The sequence below is a fragment of the Diceros bicornis genome, chromosome 1 (assembly GCF_020826845.1).
Source record: "Diceros bicornis minor isolate mBicDic1 chromosome 1, mDicBic1.mat.cur, whole genome shotgun sequence".
Lineage (NCBI taxonomy): Eukaryota > Metazoa > Chordata > Mammalia > Perissodactyla > Rhinocerotidae > Diceros > Diceros bicornis.
In genome coordinates, this window is record NC_080740.1 from 76309519 (window position 1) to 76325702 (window position 16184).

Genomic DNA, 16184 nt, shown 5'->3' on the forward strand with positions numbered 1-16184 from the left:
TAGAGTTTAGTGGCATTATGTACACTCACATTATTGTGCAATCATCACCACCATCCATCTTTGGAACTTCCCAAACTAAAACTCCATACCCACAAAATGGTGCCAGCTAATATTTAACTGTCCTTTTAAACAAAGCAAGAACCAGCCTCAGGGCCAGAGCTTTCAGTGAACAGTAGTGTCTGGCTAGAGTTGACTCTGTGTTCTGTAATCACTGTATCTAGTTTTACAATTGGTCTGTTTGTGATAAGAAACACTAATTTTCCACTTAAATGAGTCTCCTTTTTAAACAAATCTAGTTTCCGCTGAAATAATGACGTCTAGTAAGTATTAGTGAAGGCTGTCCCTGGCTGTCCCACAAGTTGTGCAAGTGGCACATCACCAAGAACTGAAGCATAGGACACCCCCAAGCCCATTTCGGAGCTCCCAACTGACTTATCTCCATACAATGGGCAGTGAAAACGGCCTTCCCTTAGGGCCTCATGACTTGTACCCTAAGGCAGTCTTTTCTAAGGGCTAGGGTTGTCTTCTCTAAGTCAGACCACACAGCAGCCTCTCCTCTGTCATGCTTAACAGAACGGCAACCGAGAAGGAAGGCCAGGACCCCTATGGGATTTTGTGTTCCCTGATAGAGACAAGGACTCCAACTCTAGCACTTGACAGTAGGTGACATCAGAGATTGCCCTTCTAGAGAATGACACTTTTCATGGGGGTGAGTATCTGGCTTGAGAAAAGTCAAGAAGGGCTGGCATCCCTCTCATATAGGAGGTTACATAACAGATCTCAGCTGAGGGCAAGACGTGGATTCCCTGTGCAGCCACGGTGGAAAGAGCTTGGCATTGGGAGCCTACAGACCTGGCACAGAGGCCTGGGCTCACCGCCAACCAGCTCCGTGACTTGTAACAAGTCATTTCACCTTTCCAAGTATCAGGGTTTTTTTTCATCTGCCAAATGCTGATGTGAAGATTAAACCGAGTAGTATATGGAAGTATTTAGCACTGTGCCTGGCATATTGTTTGTGCTCAATAAACAGAAATGTTCTAGTCCTGGACTCTTCACTGGAAGGGAATTAAAGGAAGGAGGAGGATGTGGGCAAAAAGTGGGGTCCAGGGACCTCAGATGCTCACTGCCTAGCCAAGCCAAGTAACTGAAAGAGGTGGAATGTGTGACAGGCCTCCCAGTGTGAGCCGTGGCAGGAGAAATGGCATTATTAGATGGGAGGGAAATGACAAGCTCCACCCTAAAACAGAGTCCAGACTAACTCAAAGTGTAACTGGGCAGAGAAACACTTCACTGTGAGGCTGTTAAAAGAAAACGTTGTCTCCAAATGTAAGAATTCCAATAACCCACCACTTACCCCTCTCCCTTCTATGTTCACTTTTAAGTAAAACAAAAACAAAGTATCTGGAAAACAAACCTGCAATAGACACATACTTTTCTTAGAAGCCAACACACTGATCTAGTAAATAACATTTGGGCCTCTCCTCCGAGCCTGGAGCTGCCCTGGGTGCTGGGGCACGGTGACAAACACAATGGAGGAGACCCTTGTACCCGTGGGCCTACATCCTAATGGGTCCCCTCCTAGCCCCTGACTCTGTGGCCAATTCAACTTGCCCACAGCCAACTCCTGCTTTTTCGGAGGGTCCTGGAAATGCAGCAGTATCTGATGATCCTTCTGCCATGCAGAGGAAGAGAAAATAGATGGTTTTATTTTCAGAGGGAAGCACCAGAATATGTTTGGAAGATCTCTCAATTGTTAGGAAACAAAGAAGATTTACACTTATTGATGAGGTGTCTTTCTGTGATGGGAAGAGCAGACTGAGCAGAAAGGATAATGAGTGAAGGCCGGGGCATCAGCCGAAGCTGCTCTGGTCATCGATTGTAAGGTTGGCAAATGAGGAGGAGCAGTGCAGTCAGACGGGGCCCGGGCAAATGTCCTCAGCATGAGCTGCAAAAGCAGACTATGCACAAGAGAAAGACTAGGGCATGATCTTGTGTTAGAAAAGGAAGAATTTAACAGAGAACCATCAGCCAGTGCATTACGCTGGTCTGGGAAGTGGATTTTGACATCAAAAGATCAGGGTTCAAATCCCACCTCCATTACTAACTTAATAGGTACTTAACCTTACCAGCCTTGGTTTCCTAATCTGGAAAGTGATGATCCTAGTACTTACCTCAGTAGGCCAGTGGGAAAATTAAGTAAAATGGTACACATATATGGGTCAGTGGAGTGCCTGGGACACTGTAGAAGTGTTATCAGTAACTGTATGCAGGGCTGAATGAAGTGAAAGCAGTGTTATGCTACTGCGGAAAATAAGTAATTTGTGCAAAATCACATGGGCATTAAAAGACATGGTGTCTAAGATTTAACTCGATTTCTCCAACTCCTTTCTGTATTCCTTACTAGTAACAGCCCAGTTGCATAAGTGCCACTTAGGAGGGACAAGGGCACTTTCCTGATATGCAGCCACATGCAGACCGCCATTTTGTCTGACAGAATTCACAGGCCAGTTCTCAGGCTAAAATGCCAATTACTGAATTCTCTCACAGCGTTGAAAATATGCTTCATGATCTATGATCAAATCCAGCTTGCTCTTAAACCAGCTGAAAAGAGAACAAGGAAGGAAAAATGCAAAAAGTTTCCTGTTCAAAAAGGTTAGGAATGGACTGAGGGTGCCTTGGAAAGACAAAATACTCTGCTCTCATGCTTACTTCTGTGATATTCCAGTGGCTAAAGGGTTGTAGGCGGAAAGCCAAGCTGAGTAGTTAGGGAGCTCGACTGCGTCCAGATAAGATGAGGCAAAAGACAGACAGACTCACCGCTCAGGCCAGGGTGGGAAGGAGACCGGAAAACAAACTGTGGGTGACAGGTTTGTCCACATGCCCTGCGGGGTGGCCCAGCAGGACGGGTTTTTCCACGGTTAATCAGTAATGTGTTATCAAACCATCTCGGAGACGGTGATTCAGGCGGGAGGGGTTTGGGGCAGGTGGGCACAGATGTGAAGAACATGTGTTCAGTCACACAGGCTTGCATTTATGTCCTGGTGTTGCCACTTTCTCCTGGGTGCCCCTAGTGAAGTTTGTGAGCTCCCTGAATGTCATCTTCCTCTTCCCTAAAATAGGGAGGATAATACAGGAATCTACTTGAGACTGTTGCTGTGTTAGGATTACATGAACTAATTAAATAATCTCACACAGAGCAAGTACTCAATAAAAGGGAGCTGTTAATTATTAATTACTGTCATTATTTGAGAGGCATCTCAAGTGATGCACAGTCAGTGCAGGCAGCAGCAGAATGACTGCTTTCCAGGGGTCGTGGTGTTCCTGGCTGAAGCAAGTCCCCACCCAGGGGGAGACTGAGTCCATAAAACAGCTCCGATACCCAACTGGGTACCACGGCCGAAAGAACACAAGTGCTGGCATCTGTCTTTGACTGGCCCAGGACAGACCTCTGTACGATTTCTTCTGGTCCCTTATCCCAACATTGTTGCTAACTCAAGAGACTTTATATCACCAGATTTAAGGCAGCACAGGCCGATGTCATCACAGAGCTGAAAGAAGCCCCCTAACGGTCCGGTCAGCACTCTGTCTTGGGGAAAAGCAGCACCATTGATTGCTTTTAATGAGCCAACTTATCACTCCAAGGCCAGTGTGGTCGCCTGCCCACAGCGAGACTCTGAGGAGAGGAGAAAGTCCTGGCTGGTGTGTTGATATCCTAGAGACACAACTTAAGTCATTTTCAACAAGGCACTTCACTCACCAGCCTGAAGATGACAGGAGGCCAATAAGTACCTTACGCTACATGGATAGAAAGGTAAGTTGGGTCTTGCAGTATAAATTCCTGTCAAACTGTGGAACTTGTGTTTCTTTGAGAGTTTATTGAGGAAATATGACATGGAAGAGGGAAGGCTCCAGATGAATACAGCTGGAGGTTCAAATCCTGATTCTAGCCGTGTGACCTGACCCTTCATCAGTTTCTACACTTACAGGATGGGCGTGCACCCTCACTCATAGAAGGGTGCAGGGAAAGTAGCGGTGGCAGTGAAAATTTGAGAGTACATTACACACCAAGCACTGTTTCAGCTCCTTATACGTGTCTACTTATAGAATGCTCAAGACACCAATAGGGGAAAAATTCGAAGATGGGGAATCTGAAACACAGAGTATTTGGGAAACTTGTCCAAGGTCACACAGCTAACAATTGACAGAGCCAGGCACAGTAAACCACAAGCCCGTGCCCTTCACCACTATGATGGACTGCCTCTTGCACATGAAATTACATGAGGAAAATGCTTCTATCAGTGCCCAGTATGAAGAAGTGGCTAATAAATGTTAACTATCATTATTATATCATCAGTCCCTACTGTAGCATATAGTATCTGCAAATTCTCCCAAAGATTTTAAGAATTTAAGCAGTTGGGTTCAGCCTAGTATCCAATGTGTGCTCTGGGTTATGGCTGATGATTTTCATATTCTCTTTGGCAAGAGGCACCATTTTGGTTTCTTTATGAAAATATTTGTCATTTTCTTCAAGACCACTTGGAGAAAAGGAGTCCCTTTAGAGTATTTTTCTAAATCTTGGTAAACAAAATGCATGGAAAATGGTGAAATAAAACCACAATTTCAATGAAGCTTCATAGGCATCATCTCGTTGGATGCTATCTTGTGAGGAGGGCAGGCCCGGTAATGTCCAATTGTGTATAAAGAAAGATTCCAGGGACTCAGGAAGGCAATGTGTCTGGTAGAGAAGAGCACGTGCTCTTAAGTCAACCAATGTGCATTCAAGTCTGGGTTCTGTCACTCGCTACCTGATGACCTCATACCCTCTCATATTCCTTATTTCCAAAAGTCGACACAAACATTAAAGGACATTATCCAAGGAATCCTCTTAGCACTTAGTAAGTTCTCAATAAAAGCCCACCGCCAATATTGCTATTATCATCACCATGGCCCGAGGAGTTGGAAAAGAATTACTGAGAGGCATGGCCAGGATTCAAGCCCAGGTCTCCAGACACTTAATGTAATTCTCTTTCTATGATACAACTGTGCTTATGAGCCCGTTCCTCCCCAGAAAACCATCAGGACTCGGGCTTGGCTACTGATTCCAAAGTATATTTTGTTTCAAAAAAAGCATTTTTTAAAAATCCACAGATCAAGAGTAGCACAAGAGAATAGAACAAGATAAGGAATGCCTTAATAAAAGAATCACAGAACAACCTGAGGATCATATATAAAATCAGATGTCTCTTAAATCAAATAGAGACAGGGCCAGGGCTGATACCAGGAAGGCTTAGCACACGTTACAATGAAGAACAGAGAAGTGCAAGAAGGGACCCATAAAAACCACCAGCATGTGAAATACTGCCAAATGTTGCCTGCTTGCCAAGGAGGAAGTGTCACTAAGCTGGATTCTAATGCTCCTCGCTGCAAAGCAAATAGGCTGGGTGTTAATTAAAGTGTGTAAGTTGATTCTTGAGGTAGCTGCCTGGGAAAAGGAATCCAGCAGAGAAGTCTCTTCCTCTGATAGATTTCTTTTGGAGTTGTGGATTTTCTGCCAGTGAAATTCTGCCAAACAAACACACCTCCCAGTGTATTCTCTATTCCCTGTTGTTTGCAGGGCCCGGGTGCTTGTAAATAAGAAATATATTGCACTGGTTTCTACATCACTGTCACATTGAATACTCTGCAGAGGGCTGCCTCTGCACCTCACAACCTCAAAGGCTATAGAGGGCAGCTGTTATCATTCCATTTTATAGAGGAGAAACACAAGAAGTGGAGGCATTACGGGACTTGACCACAGTTGCTGAGAGTGGTAGAGCCCATAGAAACACTTTGCACCCCATTATCCCAAATATGGGCCTCTTTCCATCCTATAAACGAATGACAGCCAAAATAGCAAAAGGCACGTGAACAAAGCCTGGTGGGAATTTGAATGAGTGGCTGATGAATCAAGGCTGGAAGGGAGCACTCTCAGCTTCCTGAAATCGTACTGGAACGGCAAGTAGCCCAGGCGTGGCTGAGATCAATACCACGCTTGGTCCAGAAGAGCTTGCTGGGATGAATCATAGGCAGCATTGCTTACTGAGACTGGTCAGTAGAGCCAGCCTTATCAGACCTTGCTATTTCTCAGGGAGCTAAATCCATCTGATGCCATTTAGCCTTTTTCCCTGTTACCCCAAGAATGAAATCAGTTGCCCCTCGAGCACTTGAAAATCCAGATGCTTTTTACTTTAGTTTCTAGACCAAGATGTTTGCCTTCCACAGGGAGATTGAGTGGAGGTGTTGGATGAGAAGGAGACAAACTGGTGATCATGATATCTCCTGATTCCTTCTATTATTCATTCACTTAATAAATATTAATTAACTGAGCCCAGTATTACTGGGAAATCTGCTAAGCCCTGGGGATCCAGTAGTGTCCAGCAGGCAGAAGACACGGAAGGTCCCTATACCATCATGGAACTTATGTTCTAGTAGGGACATAGACAATATACAAGAAGAATTTCAGATCATCATCAGCATTATGAAAATAAATCAACACTTTGAGGGAGTGTAATTGAGGGTGGTAGTGGTGGTGGTGGGTCCATTTTAGATTATGTGGTCTAGAAAGCCCTCTTGAATAGGCAACGCTTTGAGCTGCAACCTGATTGAAGAGAGGAAGCCAAATATAGGAAAAGCCCAGGGGAACATGTTTCAAGCAGAGGGAAGACCAGGTACACAGGTCCCAATGAGGGAAAGAACAGAGGCCGCCAGTGTTGCTGGCTCACCATGAACTGAGGGACCTGGTCTTAGGTGAAGTTGGGGAGTGGGCAGGGGTTGCAGTCGTGAGAGGCCTGGTAAAACATTTTTGGAGGTTGGGTTTAATTATACGCACTGTCCCAGGGTCCAGCTCTCAAATGTATTCCCTTCCCCTTCCATTGCTGGCTCTGGCATTTTCAAGACCAGCTCCATTGTTCAGCTGCACAGTCTCTGAATTCTTAATGGCACCGACCACATGGATTACATATTGCTGGCAGTCTCCAAATCCACAAGAAGGGGCCACTGAGGCCTGAGAAGTAGGGACCAAGGTCTAAATTAGTTCCTGAACATGGCAACAGGAGATGGAGGCTGTCAGCTTTGCTCTGCCTGGAGAAAGCCTCCTTACAGGTGCTTGTTCCTCATCACCTCTATACAGTTTGAACCTGGAAGACCCTCGGCTAAGTATGACCTCATTGATGTAAGTCAAGAGCATGGACTGGGATCAGCAAGCACTGATTTGGCTCAGTTAACCAACCTCCTTGAGCCTCGGCATTCTCAGCAGTAATTGTAGGTAATACCGACACCTGCCTCAGGGGCTTGCGAAAAGATGTCAAGTGCTCCACATTCATACTTTGTAAATCATAAGCTTTCAACAAGCTCCCACCATTACTATTTTTATTAGTCACCATCAACAAAAACCCAACTGTGTCTCACTCTTTCTTCCTCAAACACATTTACTTGTTTCAAAATCCTGCATAATGGTTTTGTAAGCTTTTGGAAAGAGGCCCTGAAATAGTACAGGTAATGACCAACGCCTCTATATCATGGGCTCTCCATACAGGTAATTCATTCCTAGATATAGGCAGCAAAGGCAGAGGCTGCCTGCTCATTCAGCGCGTGGAAGAAGCCCCGACCGCATAGAGTGAGCACCATCACCGTCTGCAGCTGCCCTCGTAACTCAGTCAATGCACGCACAGTCTCTTCCAGCATGGGCAAAGACCTCCCCAGATAGAGGAATGAGGTTCTCTGGGACCCTGCAGCTGCTGGTTGCTGGTGGTGGACACAGCTGCAGCCCTCAGGACCCAGAGTACTAGGAATGAAGTGAGGGGGAACCTCAGAGACTTTCTTTGAAGTAGCATTCCTACCCGAGGGCAGCAAGCAGTGAGGAGAGCTGAAGAGAAAAGAGCCCCTCCCCCACCCAGTCTTAGCATCAAGCAGGGTGCTTACCTCCTCCCTCCTCGGTGCAGGCTCCACGGCTATGACAGGGGGCTCAGCACTCCTTGGGCATTTTTATTCTGGTGGGGCACAAGGGAGGGAGGCTGGGCTGTTACCGCCTTCAGTTATCCCATCAACGAGGAGTGAGAGAGCCTCCTTCTCATCCCTGGCTGGAGCAGGCAGCCCCAGCCCTTTTAGAAGCCCAGCCTTCAGTGTCACACACCTGAACACAATTCCTCCACCCCATTTCCTCCTCTCCTGGCCTGCTGCAGAAACCTGCTTAGCCCCGCCCTCCCCAAGGCTTCTAGGCTCCTCTTCCAAGCCCTACATCTCCACCCTACTCCTCCTTTTCCTTCGAGGCTCCCTGGCAAGGCTGGCCTAACCAGCTCAGGCTCCCAGCGATAACCCCAGAGAGGCTGCCTGTGCTGTTAACTGGTTAATGGTTGGCCTGGTCTCCACCATCTCGGCTTTGCTCACTCCCCTCTCCCAGCACTTTACTTTGAGAGAGAGCCCTTGGGTTAGTTAGAGCCAGAACTTGGGACCTTGGCCCAGCTGTGCAAAAATGGAGAGTATCTATTTTCTGGTGATTAGTTTAAAAACTGTAGGAATTTGAAGGCCAAGTGTCAGGAGATGGGGGCTCTGTCTAGCTGCTTCACAGGGTGACTTCATCCAGGCCAAGGAGCTACATCTCTAATGCCAGAGAGGTGGCTAAACTGCACCCTTACTTCAGGAGTCCCAGCTTTTCTCATGACAGATGCAGCAACTACCTTCATTCTCAGTAGAAAGGTAAGGGAGAGAGGTTTTAATCGGCCTACCAGGCTGAAAGGAGATTCCATTTCTTCACCTGTGAACTGTTGGGGAGATGATCAAGGAAAGTTTAGCAATGTACCCCATGTCTGTCATTAAAAAGCACTTAGAAATCCCAATTAATGACTGTTCCACTGAATCCACAAGGAGTCTTAACAAAATGAGTTAAATTATCCTTGAAAAAAGACAATCATTGCTCAGGTCCCAAATCTAAGCATTTGGGATTTTATTTCCCTACCCTGGTAAGTTAGTATTCTCTCTCTCCAGACCAGAGATTTCCAGATTTTAGGATTCATAGGAATTATCCAAGGTATTAAAAATGCAGATTTCTGCACGAAACTCTCAAATTCCAGGAGGGCTCAGGAATCTGTATTTTAAGACTTTTGCCTAGGTGATTCTGATGTGGGTGGTTTGGCATCTGTACTTGAAGGAATCCTGCCCTAGACTAGGTCTAAATTCTCCATTCCCAGCCCGGCATTTCTTGGTGCCTTTTAACCTCAGCTGAGACCCAGCTGTTCTCCATTGTTTCCAATTCATTCTTCTACCCGTGCCCTCAGGAATTTTCCAGCTGACTCCAGTGTCTTCCTCCTCCCTTTAACTCACAAATGAGCTTTGTCAGAGGCGAGAGTGTTAGGGTCACAGATATTCCAGCTGTAAGAGGCCTTAGAAATGATGTCATCAAACCCTTTCTTATTATCACATGAGAGAAGTCATTGAGCCCTTACCAATGCAGGTCCACAAGATTTTACCAGCACTCATAACCTTCAGATGAAATGAAAGGCAGCATAGTCAATGGCAACTTAGTGGTTACAAACACAGACTTTGGCACCAGACTGCTTGGTTGCAAACCCTTTCTTTTCAGCTCCCAGCAGTGTGGTTTTGGGCAAAGTGCTGAACCTCCCTTGGGAAAATAATAGCACTTACACCACAGGGCTGTTACCAGAATGATATGAACTAATATGTATAAAGTGCTTTTAAGAGTGAAAGTGCTCAAATACTATTATTATTCAGGAGATCCTGAACTCTGTTACCATGTATTTATTTGCACTATAAAAGACTCATAATGTTTTTTCACCTGAAGACAAATGTCTTCCCAATATTTGCTCCATTTGATTTTTGCTTCTCAATTCTATGCTTAAGGTTCTTTATTAGTTTCCCTCATGTATTCATTTAGGTTTTTTTTTTGAGGATGTACTTTGTGCCAAGAACTGTGCTAGGTGCTGGTGATAAAATGGTTGGACAGACAGCCACGATCCCTGCTCAGTCCATTGGCATACCAGATATTGATTGAATAATCACACAAAAATTGTCAAATTATGATTGCAATAAGTGTTAAGAAGGAGCAGCGCCTGGTGCTGAGAACGTATGCGAAAAGGGATTTGACCTGGTTGAGGGGTTGGGGTAGAACTGGGATGTGAAAGAAGAGATGGAGTTAACTATGAAGAGTGGAGGTGCCCTGCCAGAATATTCCCGATAGAGAAACACCATGTGTCATGTGTATTAGCTTTGTTGCAGTAACAAATGACTTCCAATTCTCAGTGGCTTACACCATAAAGGTTTATCAGTCGCTTATGTTACGGGTAGGCTGTAGGTTGACTGCAGTTCTGCTCAGGCTATGACTCTGCTTCTCATTTGGGGATTCACACTGAAGGAACAGCCTGTCTGTGGGACATGCATTCTTGTAGCAGAAAGAAGGGTCAAGAGCACTGATGGAAACTTGCCATGGCTCTGAAAGCTTCTGGTTGGATGTAGTCTTGTGTGCTTACGTTCCTTTTGCTGACAGTGGGCTCTTAACGGTCTCCAAATCCATAAGAACAGGCCATTGAGGCCTGAGAAGTAGAGACCAAGGCCAAAGCCCAATGCCAATGGGACAGGGATGTATGGTCCTCAACACTGGGGCACAGCAAGGTACATGGCAAATGGCAGGAGGGGGTGGGAATGAATAATTGCAAAAATAATATAATCTACTATACTAAGGCTCTCAAATGGCAAAAAACCTGGAGGCTTGTGTGGCTAATGCTGAGTTGGTGGGAACACGAGTGATGAGACTGGAGCAGTAGGTGGGGCCAAACCACGTAAGAGAATCCGACCTTTATACTGCGAACAATGGAAAAACACAGGACTTGACCCATTCAAAGGGTAAAGTTAGTTGTTAAAAACACTTTTCGTGTTTTTCTGGTTTCTGAAGTAGTACATGTTCATTATAGAAAATGTGGAAATGAAAGACAAAAAAAACAAAAAAATACAAATCACCCTTAACTTTACAACTTCAGAGAGAACCATTATTGATTGATATTTTGGTCAATATATTTCTAGACTTTTAGATGCTTTTTAATGTATATAAAGTATTTTTAAAACCAAAATTGGATCATATTCTTCATCCTTTGTTATGAATATTTTCCAAGTTTTATAAATATTCTCCCCATTATCATCATCATATGGATTTATCATAATTTGACTAATTCCCAACTACTGCATGTGTATATTTTTATAATTTTTTCATTTTATAAAAAGTCTGAAATGAAGTTTTTTGTGTTTAGCAACATCGATATCATGTCACAGGCATGGCATTTTTATCTTCAAGGGTATGACAAATTTAAAGGCCACTGATACACATTTCCAGTTGTCCCTCAAGAAAAGTTGCATCAAATCACAAACAACCACATAGCAGGATTTGCCAACTCTGTTGATGATTGTTTTATCTTGCCAATTTAATCAGTGGAAGATACTGTCTTATTTTTATTTTGCATTTATTTGATAATTAAGGACAGACCTTATTTTATATAATTCCCAGTGCTTTCATCAGGGAAAGACTGACTTAATTAAAAATCTGGGCCTTTTGGATCTTCTGCTTAGGATGCACTCTTATTTCCTCTCCAGCAAATTGTAACTACTTTGTCCCCTATAACTCATTACAAGATTTCCTTCTGCTTCCTACAACACGTCTTCTCTGATTGCCCCCACCCCTGATCATCTCCTTACTGTGGGAGCTGCCAGTGAAGATATGGACAGTTGGCTCTACATATATGGTGGGATGATATGGTTCATGCACACCTTGTTTCCCCAAAGAGAGAGGGTGCCCTCCTGTGACTGAATTTTGTGCCCTCCTGTTGGGTCTCACTCTGTGCTCTGCATGTGTTATGGTCCATAAATATTTGTAAGTAAATTCTAAGGCATAAAGGCACGATGAGTGAGTAATTTTTGACTTGATGGATGATTCAATTGTAGAGACTTGCACATGACTCTATTAATAAAAGATTGTGGGCCAAAAGTCATTGCAAATGCCACTCAAGATCTCCTTTTAGATTATAATCTAACACCAATTTTTCAACTTTCCTAACATAAGTTAGCAACATAGGGCATTCTGATTTGACAGAAGCCCAATTACTTTATCTCCCTCTGATTTTTCTTTCCTCCCAGCCAGAGTCAAAGAACTTCTAACCATTTGATGTGTGCCTTGGTTCCAGTTAGTTTTTATTAAGGATTTGAGGTTCGTTTATTTTCCTTCTGTTACAAGTTGTGCTAATGTCTTATTAAGCTAGTCTGACAGTATAAATTGTACCTTCACGCTCCCCTTCTCACATTACTGGGAGGGGACAAAGCCTTGCAACAGGAAAAGACCATTAACAGGGCATTCCACTGTGTCAGTGGGGAATGTGGGGAAAAGCCAACACTTGTTGACACGTCTTGCTTTCTGGGGTTGTGGGTTAAGTGCTCGCAAGTCTCAAAAGCCTCAGGCAGGTTGGGTTTATGATAATTTATCTCTATATTGTCATCACTTGTACCCTCATCTTGAAAGAGCAGCCTGTCAAGCGTGTGTCCCATTATGCCGCTGAACCCGGAAATAAGTTTAGGACTATTCTCTCACATAGCTCCACACAGTCCCCGTCAAGGACTAGAATGGTTACATGAGATGGACCTATTTGCATTCCTGACATGCATCAGTATTATCAGGTGGTGCTTGAATCTACTATACAGTCTAACAGACATTCTCACCACTCTCTCCCATTTTGCAAATAGTATCTATGTCTTCAAACAGATAGATGCCTGTCTCCTTCTAGGAATAGTGAGATTTTGGTTTTTAATCATTGTTCTCCAAATAATGTCAAGGCACACTTGAACAGGTGTTCTCTCTATGAATTACTTAGTTAAAATAGCTCCCTAAAGGCCATTGACGTACCAGAGGAAGAGGATGAAGCATCGAGATTTAATTTTGAGTAACTCCTTTATTAAAATGGAAGGAAATACAAGCTGATCTACTTCAACTTTGAAGGCTGTATTAAAAATCCATCAGCAAAGAAGGATTCTCTTTAATTAAGCAGTGTTTCCAAAATATGGTATGAAGACCACCTACGTTAGGATGATTTGGGGAACTTGTGAAAAATTCAGGTTCTTGGCTCCACCCTAGACTTCCCGAACCCTCTGAGGGTGGAGCCTGGGATCTGCATTTTAATACCCACCACCCCAGATAATTTCTATGTACATCAAAGTTTGAGAACCAATACAAGACAATGATATTTTGGGGGGAGTCTAAATGTGATATTGTTTTCTTAAAACTCCAGGTGTCAGAAGCTTGTTTAATGTTTGCCTCCTCCATTACATTATTAGGTCTGTGAAGATAGGGACCAGTGAGGTCACTCCCACCTCCCCAGGGCCCAGCACAATTCCTGGCCCACCCCACACCTACTGGATCAGAAACTCAGGGGATCAGGCCCATCAACCTTTATTTTAACAAGTCCTGCAGGTGAGCCTGATGCATGCTACAGTTTGAGAAGCACTAGTATAAAACAGTCTTTTCAGAAAAGCTATTTGCTTCTTAAGAGTAGCAACCTATTGCTTTTATTTCTCTCTCCAATTCAAACGGAATATTCTTTGGTCTGTATGCCACCATATATCTTTTAAGGTCAGGATATATTAAATCCCTGGCATGGTTTCAAGAAAAACAAACAATATCCCCATTTTACAGCAGAGGAGAGTGAGGCTTATAGAATGTAAATGACTTGTGTGTGGTCATGCAGCCGACACGGGACAGCCCTGGGGTTTAATTCATGATCTCTTAGACACTAATGTTCATGTTCTTCCTTATTCTTCTCTTGATTCTCCAGGCCCTGGCTTTTGTTTTACTGGGCTGCACGAGAACTGTTCAGAGAGTCTTTTAAGGGGAGAAATAACAGTCTTTATCTTTTCTTGCATCGCTAACAGCATCATCCAGAGGACATCTGCTCTGTGTGACCTTGAGATCTAAGTAGTTCCCTGAACACACCATCCGGAAGTTTTGAGGGATTCTCTGGGACTTACAGGCTAGAGGGGAAGCCTGATTACTGTGGGATTGTCTCTCCTTGCATCCATCAAACAGTCCTTAAAATTCATGCATTTTCTTTATTCTGTCCCAGTAACCAAAATGAGTCCTATTTCAAGGACTGGAGGAAAGCAGAGTAGGCCTAATGGAAGAATATTCATTGGGAATAAATCAACGTTTATGCTGGAGGTAGATCTGTGCTTTGTAAAAAATCAGAGTTATGTGGGTGGTCATGCTTGTTTGACCCAGAGCAAAGTAGGCAACATCATCCATTCATCTATTCAGTCATTCACCCTCTATGACCATTTTGAATGTGCAGTTGCACAAATTCAAGCAAACAACAGGCAATTCAAACATAGCAAGATGAGTGCCATGACAAGCAAAGGCAAGAGGCTGTGGAAACACATAATGGGACAAGCCAACCAGGTTTGAGAGTTGAGGAAGGCTTCCTGGAGGAAGTGGTATCTATGCTAAGGCTTGAAGATTTTATAGGCACTACCAGTTGGGGAGTGGGCAAGGAGAGAAATATAGGGAGGAGGAAGGGGTTTTTCAGCAGAAGGAACTACGTGTAAAGAGTATACTGCAGAGTCAGGCCATCTAGGCCTTGCAACTGTTCCCCAACCTATCGCTGTTCCGGGGGGAACCCAAATCAAGATAGAGATGGAATACAGACTTTAGGCATTCAAAGTCTTGGCATCCTTATTATTCTTATATTCTTATTTATCACCATCATCATTATTATCACCATTATTATTATATTATTATTAGAGCCAATAGGCTATATTAATGTAACTATGTATTCAGAACAGGGAGAATGGAGAATCCCGTTCCCCTCTTATCAGACTAGATGCATCTGGGGTTCACTTCTGGTGGCCCCACTGGAAGGGGACCCTGATAAACTGTAGTGTTTTCAGGGGTAGGAAATGGGAAATATCTCATATGAGGAATATCTGAAAGAACAGGAAGGCTTAGGAGAGGCAGGAGAGCTATCTTTCAAATCTCAATTGCTATTTTTGAGGGAGGGCTTCCCTGACTCCAACTCTAGGCTGTCTCCCATGAAATTGTCATAGCACTCTGTAAACTGTAAGTTTCATTGAGATAAGAACCAAGTTTGTCTTACTACTGCTTCCCCAGTGCCTAGCACAGTGCCTGGTACATTATAGATACTCAAGAGATATTTGTTGAATGAATGAACGACTGGGACAGAGGCAGTCCCATGCCAACCACAGGACTTTTCCAGCCTCTGTACTATTATTTCCATAGGTCAGTGCCTGATTGTGTTCCCTCTCAACAGAAATATGGCCCATTTGAAAGACCCAAATCACATCACATTGTTGCAGCTGGCTTCCATAGTATATCTATAGACAAATCCTTTAAAAAACTTTACCTGTTAATGAGACATAGTGTCTAATGGTTCTGCAGTACAACTCGGAGAGTTTATTTTTCACAATCTGTTTTATGCATCATAACTCAAAATATACAATTGAAAACAATGATGAGAAAGTGACACCACATTTTCCAGATTCAAAGTCCTGGGAATTGACCCCTCTGCCTAATCTACTGCTAAGTGCCCTGAGATTGCACCACAGGAGGAAAGCAGGTACAAGTGAAGATTTTAATCATAGAGCTGATAGGTTCAAAGCACCCCAAGCAGTTTTCTGAACTCCTCAAGCATCAGAACATTGCTCCAAGGGACTGCAGACACCATATGGTCCAACATCTTCATTTTTTATGTGGGTCAGCTTGGGTCCCAAAAAATACAGTGTCTTTATCCCATTAAATCATCCTATTAGTGGCAGAGTAGGTATCTTTACTCAAAGACCTGCTTTTTCCACCATGCTTTTCTGCTATTCTTTTTTCTCCATCTATATTAAGCTGGGTATTCTTCTTCCTCTAAAAATCTAAGATGGGCTAAAATATGAAGCTGTCTTTCTTCAGTTTCCGCCACCTAGAATCATGTCCTTCATGGTCACCTCCTTTCATATATAGCCTATAGCAGATTTTCTTTCCCTTATTATCTCCTCTTTGGGTTTTCTCTTTAGCCAAAATGGCCTATTTAACTTGTAATGATCATTGACATCTTGGCTTCTGGCAGCCTACAGCAAAAGAACAGATGCAGGAAAGTCAAGTG

The 16184-nt window shown here is 43.7% G+C and overlaps 1 protein-coding gene across 2 annotated transcripts in view; it reads right to left on the minus strand.

Moving 5' to 3' along the window:
* The window catches only part of ATP10B (ATPase phospholipid transporting 10B (putative)), a 305435-nt gene extending 297285 nt beyond the window's left edge, over positions 1–8150 (minus strand). For both annotated transcript variants that reach the window (XM_058545355.1, XM_058545345.1), the window contains exon 1: positions 7960–8150. The gene's annotated coding sequence lies outside the window, so the exon portion shown is untranslated. The remainder of the gene's footprint in view (positions 1–7959) is intronic.
* Positions 8151–16184: the final 8034 nt, after the last annotated feature.